Below are 17,210 nucleotides of genomic sequence, written 5' to 3'. Positions count from 1 at the left end.
GCATTATCATAATGTGGCGTAAAGGTTCGGCTGATAACCGAACAATCGTGGTTCGAATCCAATCGAGTGCGATTATTTTTGTGTGAAAAAATAAATTATGTCTTACATGTCACACGCCAAAAATACACTCTGATCTGATTTTCCAAACGCGCCTAAAGAAGTATAACTTCAAAAATATTTAAATTATCGTTTTAAATTAAAATTAATAATGTGAATAGCGAAATTTAAAGATAAAAGCGCTTACGTGAATTTATTAACTTCAATACAATTTTATACAATGGGGTAATAATGCCATCGGCATTTTTATACCATTGAATATGCCAAAGAGATAAGATATTATCAAGTATCGGTAATTATTATTATTTGCTGACCACAATATTTTTGGGAATCTCCAATGTTGCCAGATATAGCTTATTTTTATTCTACTGACATACATTATGGTCACATTATTATTACAAGATGGATTCTTTTTCTTTTCAATTGGATTTAATAAAAATAAATAATAATTGACACTTTTGAAACAAGCGTAAATCAAAACAATATTTTTGTCACGGCATAGTAGACGCGACGTTTTTGAAAAAGCTTTCACATGCTATTTTGTCAATATGTCTCTTAAGGGGACGCTCTACAGAATTGCCCTTGAGAATTGAAAATATGGTTTTTTTACATGTGGTCCGGAATTGTTGCTCTACTGGTAATATTCAAAGGTCGCCGACAATGCTTTGGTCTAAACTCTAAAGTAAATAATGATCTCTCATAACACTGTCAACGTGAATAAAATATGGGGTGACCAAAAAATGATATCTTCTAATATACGTAAATGTTACTAAATTCAATTTGTTAATCATCTGTTTGGTGGGAAATATTGTAACCAATATGATGGATAGCCACGATATAAACTTAATAATATATTAATAACGTTTTAACCAGAAATTGTCCGAGAGCTAAACATACGAAGGATGTTGAAATACATATCTACCTACATTTTTATTTCATGTGCTATCCAAAAAACATTATTATTGAATAGTATTTATTTTGAATGTGTAAGACCTATTACATAATTATTAAAAAAATAGGTACACATTGTTTATTTCTAATGCATATTTAAAAAAAAAGTGTAATATAGTGATGTCTGTTTATTATAAAAAGAAAGTGACTTTTTATTAAAAGAAATGAAAATATAATTAATTATATTTTCATTTCTTTTAAAATGGAATTCTACCATTTACTTGGTTACTACTGCTAACTCAATTAATGACTTTTTATTACTTACCCGATTAGTTTAATTAATTTAGTCTGACACTTTTACAAACAAGTAACGCAATTTTACTTTTATAAAAATAGGTAGGTACAATAATTATTGTTGGTAAGTAAAGCCACTGCAAGAAATAATTTATATAAAAAATTATTATTAACGTAGAGACACCCACACATTTTTTTATTCAAAGCTAGCGTCGCTGAGAAGATAGCAAAGTTACCGACCAGGGCTGTCGAAGACTAATTACTTATTTTTATGATGTGTTTTTAATTGTGTGCAATTTGGCGGAAAAATATAATATATAGATACAGTTGCTTACCATTCGGTTATCCAATGAGCTGGGTTTTGTTTAATCTTTTGCAGACATCCTACAGTTTTATTTTTTATCTTGCCCATCTCACGTAAGGATATCTGATATTATAAAAGTTACATAGTACAACAGTGTTTAAATCTAATATGTAATTGTACAGGCTTAATTAAAAACTATAACAAAATTAACATTTCAATGATTTACAGATTTTCCTATGCTATATCACCTTAATATCAATTTTAATGAGAGATACATATTACGATATATCCAAAATACACATCATCAGATAATATGTGAAATATTTTGATAAGCAAAAAAATAAGAACGATACAAAAATAACATAACATAATCAGCCAGTCTTTTCATAATTATTTTAGATAAATGTTGTATGCCGTTTGACGCTTGGAATTATGTAATTATGTAATTATTCCATCTGTTCAGTAAGCCATTTTTAACTTTAAATTTGTAACTTTTTAAAACGTAAAATTAGATTGATATTATTTTGACAGCCCTGTATTCGTTCGGCCGGCTTCAGGTTACGTCGCATACATGTTATGTTTGAAGCGAATAATAATAATAATAATGATATTCATTCGCCCGAGAATTGTAATTAATAATTATTGCGTTTCTTAAAATAAATCCCCGATGGTTAGAGGTTTTTGAGGTTAGACTGAATTAAAATGACGTCCTTTCGACTCTGAGATCATTCTCTGAATGAACTATGAATGACCTTGTTCCTGTTCATCGGGCTCTTAAGTTCATATAGTTAGATACCTAGTTATAATTTTAACCAGTTAACAGCGTAAAATACTCGGTTTTTGGTTAGTTTAGAAGCCCGCGGTTATCATGTTAGCCGGTTTCGGTTTAAACCGGCTAGAAAGCTATAGTCAGGTACGAACTTGCGAGTTCTGACCGTAGTGCTAGTTATTACTTATCTTTCGAATTCAATTTTTAATAAATATTTTCAATGCATATTTCCAGTGACATCCCTAGACAAGGTGCCGCCCTTATACATACTTAGAATGCCTACCCCTTTCATTTTGATTCTCAAATTGTATTCGAAACGGTTAGGTAAAATTTTCAATATAAAATAATAATGATATACTGCAATAATTGTATTATATAATGGGGATTCAAAAACAACAATATATATATATATATGTTTAAATTATATAATAGGATGTTTTATGATTCGATGTCGATATTTTATAATGAAGCGACCGCATCATCTGCTTCATTAAAAACCGCCACAGCTCTCAAAATAATTGTAATTAATCGTATTCGTTTTTCCATTCGCCACCCTTTATAATGTGCCACCCCTATGCAATGCATGGTCTGCCTATCCCAATGTATTAATGTCGTTGGCCTACCCCCACGGGACGTCATTGGCGGAATGAGTCTGTCGCAAGCCGTCGCCGCGGTACAAATCTCGTTGATAGATATTTATGATAATCGAACGCCTGTATTTGGCTAGATTGCCACCGTGTCCGGGAACTTGTACGTTTGCAGTTCGCCGTATCACACTTCACCGTGAAATATTGTATCGGAAATATATGGCCGTATATTAAAGACCTTCCAACTTCTTTTGGTCGTATAGTACTGACATAAAATTCATGTCTAAATAAAACACGGTTCTTGTCGGTTTACACTTTAAAGGAAGCCAGCAGCAAACAAATTTTGAAAATAGCCGTTATACTGGATTATTTTTTAGGTTGGGTTAGGTTAGGTCAGGTTAGGTTTTTATTCTTGAATTCATGAATTTTGCCAAAATCAGCTATGAAAATTGAATTAATGTTCATATTAAATCTAATAAAATTGGAGAACGTATAGTATACGGTGAACGGTCATCTCTTTCCGATAAGAAAGCTCACTGTATTGTTGTTTAATTTAATAAAACGCATTTTTTTTGTAGTATTTATACCACTTTTAATCAATAGTTGAAAATGTCCCTCTGAGGCGGACGAAACCGGTCCTAATTTATTGATTAAAAGTGGAATAAGTACTACAAAAAATGCGTTTTATTTAATTAAATAACAATACAATGCAGTTGCAAAGAAAAGAAACCCCACGGCGAACTGTGCCACGGTGAAATGTTTTACGTACAATTTACCAGTAGCGAAGGGTGGGGATATGCTGTTAAGATCCGCCATAAATAGTACAAATTAAATTTTGTTAGTCATACGTATTTCTTTTTATTGAACTAAGACTACAAATTACAGATGGTGTCGGTTACAATTAATAATAGTCTTGGTATACTTGGTTGACACCCAAGGTGGCAGGCGTTGGACTATCACGCCGTGGGACTCAGGTTCGAATCCTGGGTCTGGCAAGTACACATATTGTTTTTCAATTTGTGTATGAGTCAGGGTATGGACCTAATGGGTTGAGCAAGTGGCTGACATCCATTTCTCGTAAAAACAAAATCTGTTAATACAAACCTCTACTCTGTGGAGGCCCATATGATCCTATTAGGATCGTCGGATGGTCGGAAAAAAAATACTTTGGGAGATACGAAAAAATTGTACACACTTCATATTCACATTCATACTTATTTGTTTTCGTTGGACTCAGAATACATTTTAGACATATTATTGGTTCATTTTTTACATTCATTAAGCACTGCTCTGACCAAACTATAATAGATGAAAAATAATTCATAGACAATCGAGTATTTTTTGACTATTATCCCTGGGTTATTATGGTTTTCCCAGGGGTTAATTGAATTAAAAAAAACTAAACATCATCATTTGTAAATTGTAGTCTTATTTCAATGAAAACAAATACGTATGATTGACAAAGTTTAGTGTGCACAATATATGGCAGATCTTAACAGTCTACCTCCACCCTTCGCCACTGCAATTTACATGTAGCCCGACTGCCACACGGGGGTCATCCCAATATCAACCTGCACGTCCGTTTCAAAATTAATCCGTCGGGTAAAAAAAATAAACATTGATAAACCTACAATAATAACAATCTGAACACTTTATTGAGGTGGCAGTCGAAAGACGAGCGCATGGGGGTTGCTACCCCACACCACCCATATCGCACCCCACACCACATCGGACCACACAAAACAATTATTATTATTATTTGGCAATCTTTCTCATATTTCAAACTAATCAACTTTCTTGATCAGTATCATTTGCTGGATACCGAATAGGTAACACGGTGTGAGAAAATAATCGACAACATTAAATTTACAGAGAATTACACAGTTAATATGTATTTTACGTAGGCTTACCATAATCATAAAACTCTAAACCGTGATAGGAACGGGAGATAGGTCAATGAAACAAATACTACTAAAATTGTCTTATTATTAAAAGTATGTACAAAAGAAGATTTCTGCTGCAGCAGAAACATAAATTTATTTATTTATTGTACATGTTGTACTTCTTGCTGGAATGATTTTTTTTAAAACTTTATCATTTTTTTTTAATTCCCTGATAAAAAATGTTGTACGCAATGATAATAATAGTGGCCAATTGAGTTACTCTAACTGTGTAGATATGAACATATTTATATATATTCACAACAAGAGCTTCAAATTCGATTGGCAGACCATCCACAGCAGATTGAAGATGTATATTGTGCACAATATGTGCTCCATATCCAATGCCGATGATATTAAGGCTATACCTCAGTTGAGGCATGGTCTAAAAAGATCGTGGCTAGGCGATGCGCGGATTGTGCAAATGACGCGTGCCGAATGAAATATAATTTGTCATATAAATCCAACATGCGTCCATTTAATGTTATGTTTATTGTTCTATTAGTAACAATAATAATATATTCATTGACATGTTTTCTCTTTCAAGTAAATGGGTAACGTTTTTTAGTCATCTTTACACGATTTAGGAATTAATACCCCCGTCGCCATCACGAAACAAATTGACGTGTTCCGATTGACGATTGCCAGCGAGTTCAAAATTTCGTCGCACTTATAGTTTCACTGAAGTATGCTCTTAACACACAGTTCTTGTTTGAGTCGGCTGTACAAGTTATTTTGCCTTCTTCTATGTACGCCTCCAAAATTCGTGTAAAAATAATATTGTCACCATAAAATGTGAGCTATCTTTTTATCAATCTCATGACGACGCAATGCTTTAATTATGTTTTCAGTCAATATTTCTAATGTCTCGCCGTAAACAGACCCAACATCCAGTAATTTTACGTGCACACCTTCCAATGATAAAAAAAAATATCTAACAACAACAGACGCTAATTTTACTTATTTTCTATTTCAAGAGTCGTTAGTTACATTTACAAAATACGTATTCTGTCTATGGCCAATCATTACAATATTTATTATTGCCAATCATTCATACGCGGAATAACAGCCGGGACAGAATGCCAAACCGGCCGTGACTAATGTTTGAAACCGGGACAATCCTGGTCAAACCGGGACGTATGGTAAGCCTAATTTTACGGTTGCTATGTTAAAATATTGCTTTGGAAGTTTTGGCGAAAATCTGTTATTCGAAATAATATCGTCTGCTTCTGCAAAGGTTTAGGCATTTTAATGTCGATAAAACTCCACGCGATATCGAACACATACACTGAATAATAAAATTATGGATGCGGGTAGCGTAGTAGTGGTATTGAGTTAGATTATTTAGAATCATCTTTAGCTTCCCAAAAAAGAGTTAGAAAGAGTTATTCCGTGCCGACCTTTTTAGTAAACATACAAAATATTAGTATTATGACGAAACATTGGTATTGACATAGGTACATCGTACGTACACTCTACGTCTCATTAGTGCGTGGTATTATTGAATATGGGTACATATATTATCTGGTGTTCTTATGAAGTTTCCTACAAGATTATTTTATGAGAAATTTCTTCGATGTCTTTATTTAAATTAAAAAAAGATTATTTTCAATTCAATACTAAGTCAAACGATTACTTACCGACTGCCTTTCTATACGGCATGTTTACTTTTCACTCCCTTGAATTCCGTAGGTCACTACTAACTGCTCTTCAAATATTTTTGTCTATTATCGAGAGGGATGGTTTCCCATCCTAGTGTCCTAAAGAATTTAAATTGATATGCGCCTGTCAATTACCCACGTGGTTGCCATGACTTTTTTAGGGTCAGAACTGTTTTCTCGAGTCAAGCCTATCGGGCACCATTAACGAAGGATGCAAGACTAGTCAATGCGCTCCTTTTGTAGCACCGCTGCAGGGTGAGGGAGGGCCGGCTACGACGACGGAACCCCTGAGGCTGTGCAACAAGGGTACGAAGTGTCACACTCTTTGGCGGCATTCGGAACACATGTCCCAGCCACGTAAAACGGCTCTTCGTGATTACCTCAAGCACGGACGCCTGCTGTATCCGCTCACGAACTCGGGTGTTTGTAACGCGGTCGTACCAATGTACCCCTAAGATTCGGCGGAGACATCTATTCTCAAAGCTCAAAAGCCGAGAACTTTGAAGCTTAGTAAGATGCCATGTCTCACAGCTATCCAGTAGCACAGGTGACACGCACGCGTTGAACAAACGACGTTCGGTACTCACAGAATTTGACCTCCATGTTGGCTGAATGCAGACCCCGCCATACCATGGAGATTCCAAGCTCACTAGAGATACCACCATCGTCGGCAACCGTGGCACTATTTGAACCTGGACACCAGCTCGACAGGCAAACCGGAAACCCGCAGAGGAGTGTCGGCGTCAATGCATGCAGCACTGCACATGGATTTGGACTTAGCCGTATTCAGATAAAAACCCACACGTTTCGAATTCGCTGCGAGCCTGTTCACGGTTACCTCTAACCGTTCGATCGTCGAGTCGACGAACTTTATCTTAGGTACTGTATAAAATTGTTTATGTTTTTAATTTTTCTTTCTTCTCTCTTGTGAGGGTAATATTTGTTATAATGGAAATCTCAATGAAGGAAATTCACAATGTTTTGTTTTCGTAAATAAATAAATACATATATATGTTTTTAATTGGTCTCTTGCAAATTTGAAAATTGTCCCTAACGCTCTTTAATTAGTAAAGATGATTTTTTAATATACTATTACTATTTATAGTTCGTCGTACCAAATGAAAATAGGTATGTATGCCTTTTGGGGTACCCATTTATAAATTGAACATCTGTAAAACCTATTTTATTAAAAAAATGAGTTGAATTGAATTTTTACCACGTTTCTATTAGCTCGTATTCTGGTTTATCCGGTACAGATTTTTTCTTGTGTGTCCAGTACAAATGTTTTCTTGTTTGACCAAAATTTGTATTGGACGATTGAAGATTTTTAATTAACTTCCCGACTAGCTAGAAATTTGAAACTTTTAGAATATACCAGAACACGACGACAATGCATACTTTTAATACTTTTGGCCATCTTTAAGCAGAATTGAATTAATTTTCAGTTACTTCTGTTTTGTATGTTTCGGAAAAAATTCGTTAAAAGTAAAACACTATTATTGGTTGCTAGGACCCCCTAGCAACTAAATTATTAATATATACGTGCGTTACTATGGAAATCAATATAAAATATCATTTTGACATTTCAGTATTCTATATTTATTCAGTATTTCTATCAAGTACTAAAAAAGTATTTATTAATACATAGAATTGTCAAGTTTATTATATGATTCAACAGAAAATTTAAAATGTGGTAAGTATATAAAAAGTTCATTTTATCTTGTAATTATTAATATTATTGTCGAGACATTTCTCATCTTTATTATTATTACAAGCAGTCGATAGACAGATCGGAAACGTCTGGACCACAGATGTTGTGAGTTTCGTTATAACGAGGGCTGACGATTCGTTGCTATGAACGACGACAGTACTTACGCAATGTTCGACGGATAACGATATATAAATAAGTAGTACATATTACATAAACTTACAACGAACTAAGCGTTACAATACTACCCTAATCGGATGGATAGCATTAATACACAATTTTATCAAAATCGACGCACGGTCGGAAACGTTTTTTTTTCTTCAGTTTTACAATATCATCATTAGCCTGTTGCAATTGACCGCTAAACTAATGCATCCTTAACGGCCGACATGCTCAGCGTAGGTATTAGTAGTAGCTTTTATGGTATTTTCAGAGCATTACAGACATTCATTAAACGTTGTAGATAATATATTTATATAATTTTGAAGCCTTATTATCCTTTATATTTATTTTAAATATTTTATGACTGCATAAAGTATTTTTATTACATCAAATAGTATTCTTTTAAACCTCTCGCTCTAATGTTTTGGAATATAGTCATATTTCAGTACGTCCATGTGCAGTGGTGTTAAGATTTTTTGGGTTTTTAAATTTTTAAACGCATTTACAAAACCATTAGTAAAATTAATGTTAACATTATATAGTGACATATTTACGATTATAAAATATATTTCATAATCTTTTTGATCCCAAATTTGACGAGGATTAGGCATTTTATTATTCAAAAAATGGGCAAGATTAACACATTTGAAGATAATTCTAAAGATACTGATTATAAGCTATGTATTTTTACATTGAAATGTGATAAACATCCTACGGATAATATTTGCTTTATAATAATTATTGACCTAAGAATAAGGTAGTATTTTTTTTAAATACGCCATTTCTTTTGTCATTTCCCAGTGGCTAAGCTACAACATACGGCCGTGGCCATAAATTGACAAACGATAAATGAAGTAGGGAGTAAGATCATCTTAACGCGCGTGTTTGAACATGTACCTAACCATTTTTTTTTTTTTTTTTAAAAACGGTACATGTTCAAACACGCAAAACGTTTAAGGAATATCCAGGGTTATGCTCTGAAAATACCATAAAAGCTCCAATTCGACCTACGATGGGCAAATGGGCCCTTAAACTCTATCCACATTTATTGGTTCCTTATTTTTTTCTGCCACATAATTCCGCCGAACCTTATTACGTAGAGAGGAAAGTTTCACTTGCATTTTTACTATAAGTAGGTAGTTACAAAAATATAGTAATTAAGCACATTTTTGCAATTTAAAAAATATATATTTGTAACTGGCGTTTCTTTTTTTGCTTAGATAGAACTTTCAAACGGGTTAACTGTAAAACAGACCTGAGCTCATTTTTTGACATTTATTACGTAAAATTTACATGTAACCGGACGGATAATTAATTATGTGCGTCATAAAAATTACAAAGTCAAAGTTGTGCGAATCGACGACTTATTTTCAAAGTAATTTTGGATAATTTGGTAGTGTTGTTCAAGCTTAACTCTAATCATGCTGACTTGCCAGAATATACTGATCAATTATTGTACGTAAAACATTTCACCGTGACCTTTCTATTGGCAAGAGATGACCGTATACTATACGGTCTCCAATTTTATTGGATTCAATATGAATATTAATTCAATTTTCATAGCTGATTTTGATAAAATTCATGAATACAAGAATAAAAACCTAACTTAATGTCACCACCTACCTGTAGGTAGGTGCCTTCGCACAATAAATTGATTAGTAATAAGCCGACATGTAAACCTGATCTCTAACTATACGGCTTAGTAAAACGCCTAAAAACGCTTCCTTGTCGAATCACATATAAATTGTTTATCTGTTCACAGGTTTTTACGCTACCCGTTCGGTATGTAAACGTATCGAACGGGGCATCGATTGCTACGAGCAGGGTAATGCAGTGTGAAAGAATGATGGATGTAAAATTGCCTTGTTCTGTACAATAAAAAAACCTGTGACGATGTTATTATAAAATGTTAGATATAAATGTATTATGTAACTGTATATTAGTATAAAAGGGGAAGAATGATTGTTAAATATAAAGAGACGAATGCAGTAGCGAGAGATTATTATAAGAGTGTAACATATTTAATATATTTTGTAATAGTATGAAAGAAGAAGAATAACTGTTAACATAAAGAAGAAGAACGCGGTAGCGAGTGATTAGTATTAAAAGTGTATATAATTAATTAATATGTCATGTGGAACACACTAATCGAATAGTATTTCGATCCGTAAACTCATTAATAGCAAACTAATAATTATAGAATCAATTATCCGCGAGTGGCAACACTTAAAATTATAACGCAGCAACACCTACCAACGCGTTGGTATGGGTGTGCCTCTGTGCGTGTATACGAAAATGTTACCGGCTAAAAAGTATCCGGCGCACAGATTAACTCAGAAAATAACGCCTTAAAGTCTCTAGAATTCAACTTTTCGGAAATATTATTTCATTATTGTGTTCCTAATTAGGGTATTTATCGTCTGTAATATAAAGCATGAGGAAATTCACATATTTAAGAAAGAGTAAATTCTTGACAGCAACAGACGGGAGCTTCGCCGATTTCTAATAAAATAAATTAAAATCACGACCTTTATGCAGCTGTGCGGTGTAAAGACAGCGGCTAAAAATAAGGCAATGCGGGGGAAATATCGCCGATCGATATACTCTTCGACATTGAATTGCGAATTACCTCTATGAAGAAGTAGTATTTTGCTATTTTTCGGAAATAGTAAAATATTATTTCGTATTACTATATAAGACGTAGTTTTAAGATTAAACTGTTATTATTATAAATGTAATATTGTAAAAGGTAAAGGCAACAGACAGGTTTTACGTCGTAAAATCACAAATGTTTATGTGAAGGTCGATGGATAATGATTACAGGGCCTATTATTATGTCAATAGGTACCTAGTAAGTAGTTGTAAATGCATGTAATTTAAACGCTAATCAAATCGTGCGTTTACTCCTGGCATAAGACTAAAACCGCGAGTTTATGCCGGAGATAGCTATTTAAATGCTCTAAATAAATTCATATAAAATCCATAGAATTAGATAGACGATATTTTATAACGTCAATATATCCATCCACGTGCACAGAATATATTATCTCTTGATACTTGGTCCTTCTGACAATCCAGTAAATTCTTATTAAATAAACAAGAGATATTACGCAGTACGAATTAACGGACATAGTAGAATCTTTGGTCACCCCTTCTCAAACTCTTTGGACCAATTAGAATAAGGGAGGCTGCTATAAAAGAGGGCGCATCCGAGAGATTTTTATCAGTCTACCGGATCCTCCCTCGGGAACAAGTCTCATCTCTACTAGCAGCCTCTCTTCAAACACTCTGGACCAGTTTCACCAGTTTTCGCCGCGCATCTCTTCGCTTCTTGAACGCCGAAGTACTCCCCGGGGAGAGTTTCACATCCCGTTTACCTACGGGTGGGAAACATCTCTCGCGTTCGCAGTCATCGGTCGTCACGTATTCCTGTCTGCCGCCTTCACCTACATTTGGCCTGTAAAATTATTTACTAGACGCTACATACAAGGAAATAAAACCAAGTCATTACCGACTTTTTCAAAAGGAAACATCGTTATTATTAATAACCCCTCCACCGACTGAGCTAGGAAAATACATCAACGAAGTGCGCAGTGGCGTATCGTTGAGGGGGTGTTGTTATTAACCTAACAAATAATCCAGTATATCGGCGATTTTCAAAATTTCTTTGGTGGTGGCTTCCTGTAAAGTGTAAACCGACAAGAATCGTGTTTTATTTAGATTTTAATTTTATGTCAGTACTATACGACCCAACGAGGTTGGATGGTCTTTAATTTACGGCCATGTATTTACGATACAACATTTCACGGTGAAGTGTGGTACGGCGAACTGCATACGTACAAGTTTACGGACACGTATTCATCCATCCGTTGAACTACCTAATAGTTCCCTCCAAACCAAAATGCCCCGCATCATACTCGGTTTTAATCAAGCGTATAACGAGGCCCTACATTTGGATGTCAATCATCAGCAGTTGTTTATGCCTGGGAATGTCTCAGGAACAGATGCCAAGACTGATGTCGCCACGCACTCAAGTGTGCTTTGACTGAGTTAACTGAGACATAATTTAATTAAAGTGCCCATGGGAGAGAGGGGCACGGAGAATTAACAAAAAAAATCATTCTAATTAATTTACATATTACCGTCACTTCAATACATATTGTCCTGATTGTTATTATTAAATTATGTGAATTGAGTACCTACTATTGTTGTGTTTTAACTCTATGAGCTCCCTTCTTCGATTTCAAAGAAGGGATACAATCGTTGGACAAATCTAGTCATCCAGTGGTACGCAAGAGGTACAAAACGTCCACAAGGTAGACCGAGAGGCCGCTGGATCGATGAAATGATTAAGTTCAGCGGAAGTACGTGGCATCGCAATGCACTGGACCGAGAGAATTGGAATCAGCTTGGAGAAACCTTCATCCAGCAGTGGATAGATTCCGGCTGATGATGATGACGATCTCTATGAATAAAAGTTTTTTAACCAATCCGATTCTCATCAAATCGAACTCCATCTCTAGGAGGTTATATTATTATCAGCCATTTTTACGAGGAATGATTGTTAGTTTTTCCCAATTCATTGAGTTCTTGCACTGGACCAACCACAAAACAGATAATAAAGACGCCGCATGTTGATGCAGGCTTTTGAATGTGTGAGTGTCCTACGAAAATGAAGCACGCATTATGCACGTGCAGTAGTGTGTGTAATACACCAACATTAAATGAGCGTAAATGCATAAACCGAGAGCAGTTTTCAGTATTCGACGTAAAACGTATTCTTGACACGTGTATAAGTTTAACACGGATTCTTCCCTACTCGAGTCGGTCACTTGCTATCGCCTTACCCGTGATGTATTTCAGTTCCCATTATTTCTGAGTTCCCTGGGGCCAACATACATTGAAACACCCGTGATCTACGATTATAGAGATGGCTGCTCCACGCAAAGTTTCACCATTTCCCGCGGTCCAACGCTACACTACGTTTGCAATGCATAGATCACTATTATAGAAAAGCTGCACGGTGAGACATGGTCAATGCCGAACGCCAGAGTCCATTGCCACCGTACCGCTGGGACGCATCTATAGTAGGTGCCTTCTTGTCCCAGCGTTGTAATCACATCGGTCACCGAAGGCGTATTTATGACGTGGTCGTACCAGTGTGGTCCAATGATTCGGCAGTGTCATCGATTTACAAACTTCTAAAGTCAGTATTTACAGCAGTGGTGTATCTCAGCAGCTTACGGTGTAAGCATTTGCGGATGGTCTATCACACACATGGCCCCCACAAGGGGGGGGGGGGGGGGCGGCATGGCGGGTCGAGTAATTGAATGAGATAAATACACATCATCAATTTGCTTTGATAGTTAAAAAAAAGTCACCTGCGGCGCTATTTTACTTTAAATTTATTAGCATTTTTAAATATATGGCTGTGAGATGCAATTTTTCGTCGTTATTATGTGTTGATACTCTACAACTCCATGATTCAATGTGTTAAAAAATCACTAAAAATACACTGAATTTTATTTGACTTCGAACTACATTCGGAAAATGCCACTCGTCAGACTGTCTTTAACTTTAGCGATAGGTAGGGGGCCCCGTCAAAGATCCTGGCCTGGGGGCCCGTTTCAGGATGTGGGGGGCATGATCACACACCACACATGCCTTTCATTCACGGTAGGTACCCGACCTCACCCGGTCCATCGTTTCTTTCAACCAACCCTGTTCAAAGGAAATAACAACCTATTGAAATCCAGGGAACTCAGAAATAATGGGAACTGAAATACCTAACGGGTATGGAGAAGCAGGCAACCGATATCGAGTGTGGAATAATACGGTATAAACTTAAACACGTGTCAAGAATACGTCATACGTCGAATACTGACAACTGCTCTCGGTTTATGCAATGCCTCTCATTTAATATTGATTATTGAAGGTTGCAACACACACTATTGCACGTCTATAATGAATGTGAGGTCCATTTTCGTAGGACACTCACACATTCAAAACCCTACGTCAAAATTTACTGTATTGGGTTTAGCCTATCGGAATTCTATTCATTAATCTGTTATGTGTTGAAATCGTTATAATGATGCAAAAATACCGCACATGCACCTTATATAAGCTACAGAATTTTATAGATTTGTCTCTTGTGTGATAAGTAAAAATAATTAGATTAAGATAAAAAGAACTTTTTGTATGCAACGTTTTTAAATTTTCTGTTGAATTATATAAACTTGACTTGACTAGCTAAAACGATCAAAAAAGTTGTAGGTACCTGATAGAATTAATACTGAAATGTCATTTTGACATTCATATCGATTTCCATAGTAACGCACGTATATATTAATAATTTAGTTGCTAGGACCATTCGCTTAGCAACCAATAATGGTGTCGAAATAACTTTTCATACAAATAATTAATTGAAAATGAATTCAATTCTACTTATAGATGGTATAACAGTATTAAAAAAATGCATTGGCATCGTGTTCTGATATATTATAAAAGTTTCAAATGTCTAGCTAGTCGGGAAGTTAGTTAAAAATCGATTGCAAGTTTTGTACCGGACAAAGAACCACCGGACAAATAAGAATACGAGCTAAGAAAAACGTTGTAATATTATGTAGATACTACATAATTAATTAATCATTATTTATTATTGTCTTTTGTTTATTTTAAATACAATGTGTGAAATAATATATTAAAAATGATTGTTTTAAATTAATTTCGAAACATTCCTCTTCCATTTTAAATTAAAAAAAATATAGAATAATGATACTCGTATTATATTATTATTGGTCTTCGAAATTTTTTATCGAAACGCAGCAAATAATGGTTTTGTGACTTTTAAAGAAATGACCCAATAACAATGAAATGATTACTGAATAAAAAGTTTCTATTCTAATATAGTTTTCAGAGTTCCCACATCTACAAGCTCATATTATATACATAAAATCTTTTCAATGGTCAACTTGAGTGGTCAATATTCACCAGGCCCGAAATAGCCAATTCACAAACAGTACCTACATCCCCTTTTTGCGAATAGTGTTTTTATTTAAAATATTTTTAATCCAACACTTTGAGTATTTTGTTTGTATATTTGTATATATATTTATATATTTTTATATGGTTTGCAAATCCGGATCACGAAAGTAGTACCTAGATTGAATATTATGTTGTGATTAGTTTTTGTCAAAAAAAAATATTATGTTTTAAACTCGAAAAGGAAGAATTCAAATAAAGTGATGTTTTCTTGGAATATTATAATTGTGTTGCTAGATTTCAAAATCAGTCAAGTCCATAATGGTGAATAGAAGAAAAACAGCTTTTTGTTTTCTCTAGTACATAGTCACAAGGGTGAAACTTTATATTATTTCGATTATAGAATATTTAAAATTAATAAGTTAGACATTTCGATAATGCAGAAATATTAGAAAGCAGCAGTTCTTCAACAATCCACAAAAAAGTCAAAAATACCTAAAGCTGGACTTGGCTGATTTTGAAATCTAGCGACACAATTTATATAATCTTTTTTTTTGCACAAATGGTATTTTATATTTTTAGTGAAAATATTAAATTTTACTTTAAAAAACTTCCGGATCCGGGATTGAGAATACTACTTGAAATCCCGGGATCAAATAATACTCTATCCCTGATTGCAATGATCTCTTTATAATATGTTGTGAGTCTTGTCCGCCTACTGATGAGGAATACGCGACTGATCTAATAAAATGAAGTATTCTACCTATCGCATTTGTAAGTGGGGGGCAAAATACAAAACTATTCATATGTATATATTAGAATTGTTGATACCCACTGGAATAATATGTTGATGGGAAAATTCTTTTGAAAACCAATGATGTTGTGTCGTTGTTACGTCTTGATACTTTATATTATGTAGTTACCTAATGATCCTCCTTCGCGGAATGTACTTCGCTAGTGCTATCCAATCATTCAAAATTCTTTGAAACAGTAGGTGAGTAGATACTAGTAATTATTATTGACACTCCGTATATAATATATTTCTTCTACCGACATACGTACAGGTAGATTGAAATGATATGATAATTTATTCTTGCTACGTTTGATGACGCATTGATGATTTAATCGCGTAATTTCCGTGAAACTTGGATATCATTCTGAAATTTGAAGAATTTGTGTTCTTATTGAATCTAATGCAATTGGAACATTTCTGCTTGCAATGCTCCACGAACAACGTATTATTTTGATCTCAATCCATATGGCCATTTCTTTCCGGTAAGACATCTCAAGGTGAATTGTAGGTACTACGGCGAAATTTTTACATAAAGTTTTACATGTACCCTTTTTTTTTTTTTTTAATATTTATTTTTATCAAAAATGATAAGCAAAGTAATCAGGAACTTCCCAAGTTTTCGGGTTCAATAAATTGCGCCTGATTCAGGGATTTCAAGATTTAAAAATTGATTTAATTGCACTATTTATGACAAATCTCATTCCGGCTCTGTTATATTGTCATGTTTGACAGTCGATACTGTTTGCATACAATGTCAAACTTTATTATTAAATTCTACATCCACAGTGCCTACTTAAACCAAGGATCGCCACCCCTTCGAAAAGTTTCGGGGGGGTTGTGGATAAAATAGTAAAAGTAGGTATGGAAACCATATCTGTTAAAAGTATCTATCTATCTAGTAAGTAAAGTATCTGCTAACATTACTTACTTCACCCCGTTATATTTCAGTATTAGAACACAATGCAACTGCAGGGTATCGACATTTTCCATGGTTCATTGCCACCTCCTGCGCTATCCACCACGGGAGAACTGCAGGGCGTAGATCTTTCTATAGCACCGCTGC

The sequence above is a fragment of the Rhyacophila brunnea genome, unplaced genomic scaffold, assembly GCF_057557595.1.
Source record: "Rhyacophila brunnea isolate RB1 unplaced genomic scaffold, BYU_Rbru_1.0 scaffold_1, whole genome shotgun sequence".
In the NCBI taxonomy this organism is placed as follows: domain Eukaryota; kingdom Metazoa; phylum Arthropoda; class Insecta; order Trichoptera; family Rhyacophilidae; genus Rhyacophila; species Rhyacophila brunnea.
This window is presented reverse-complemented; position numbering follows the sequence as displayed.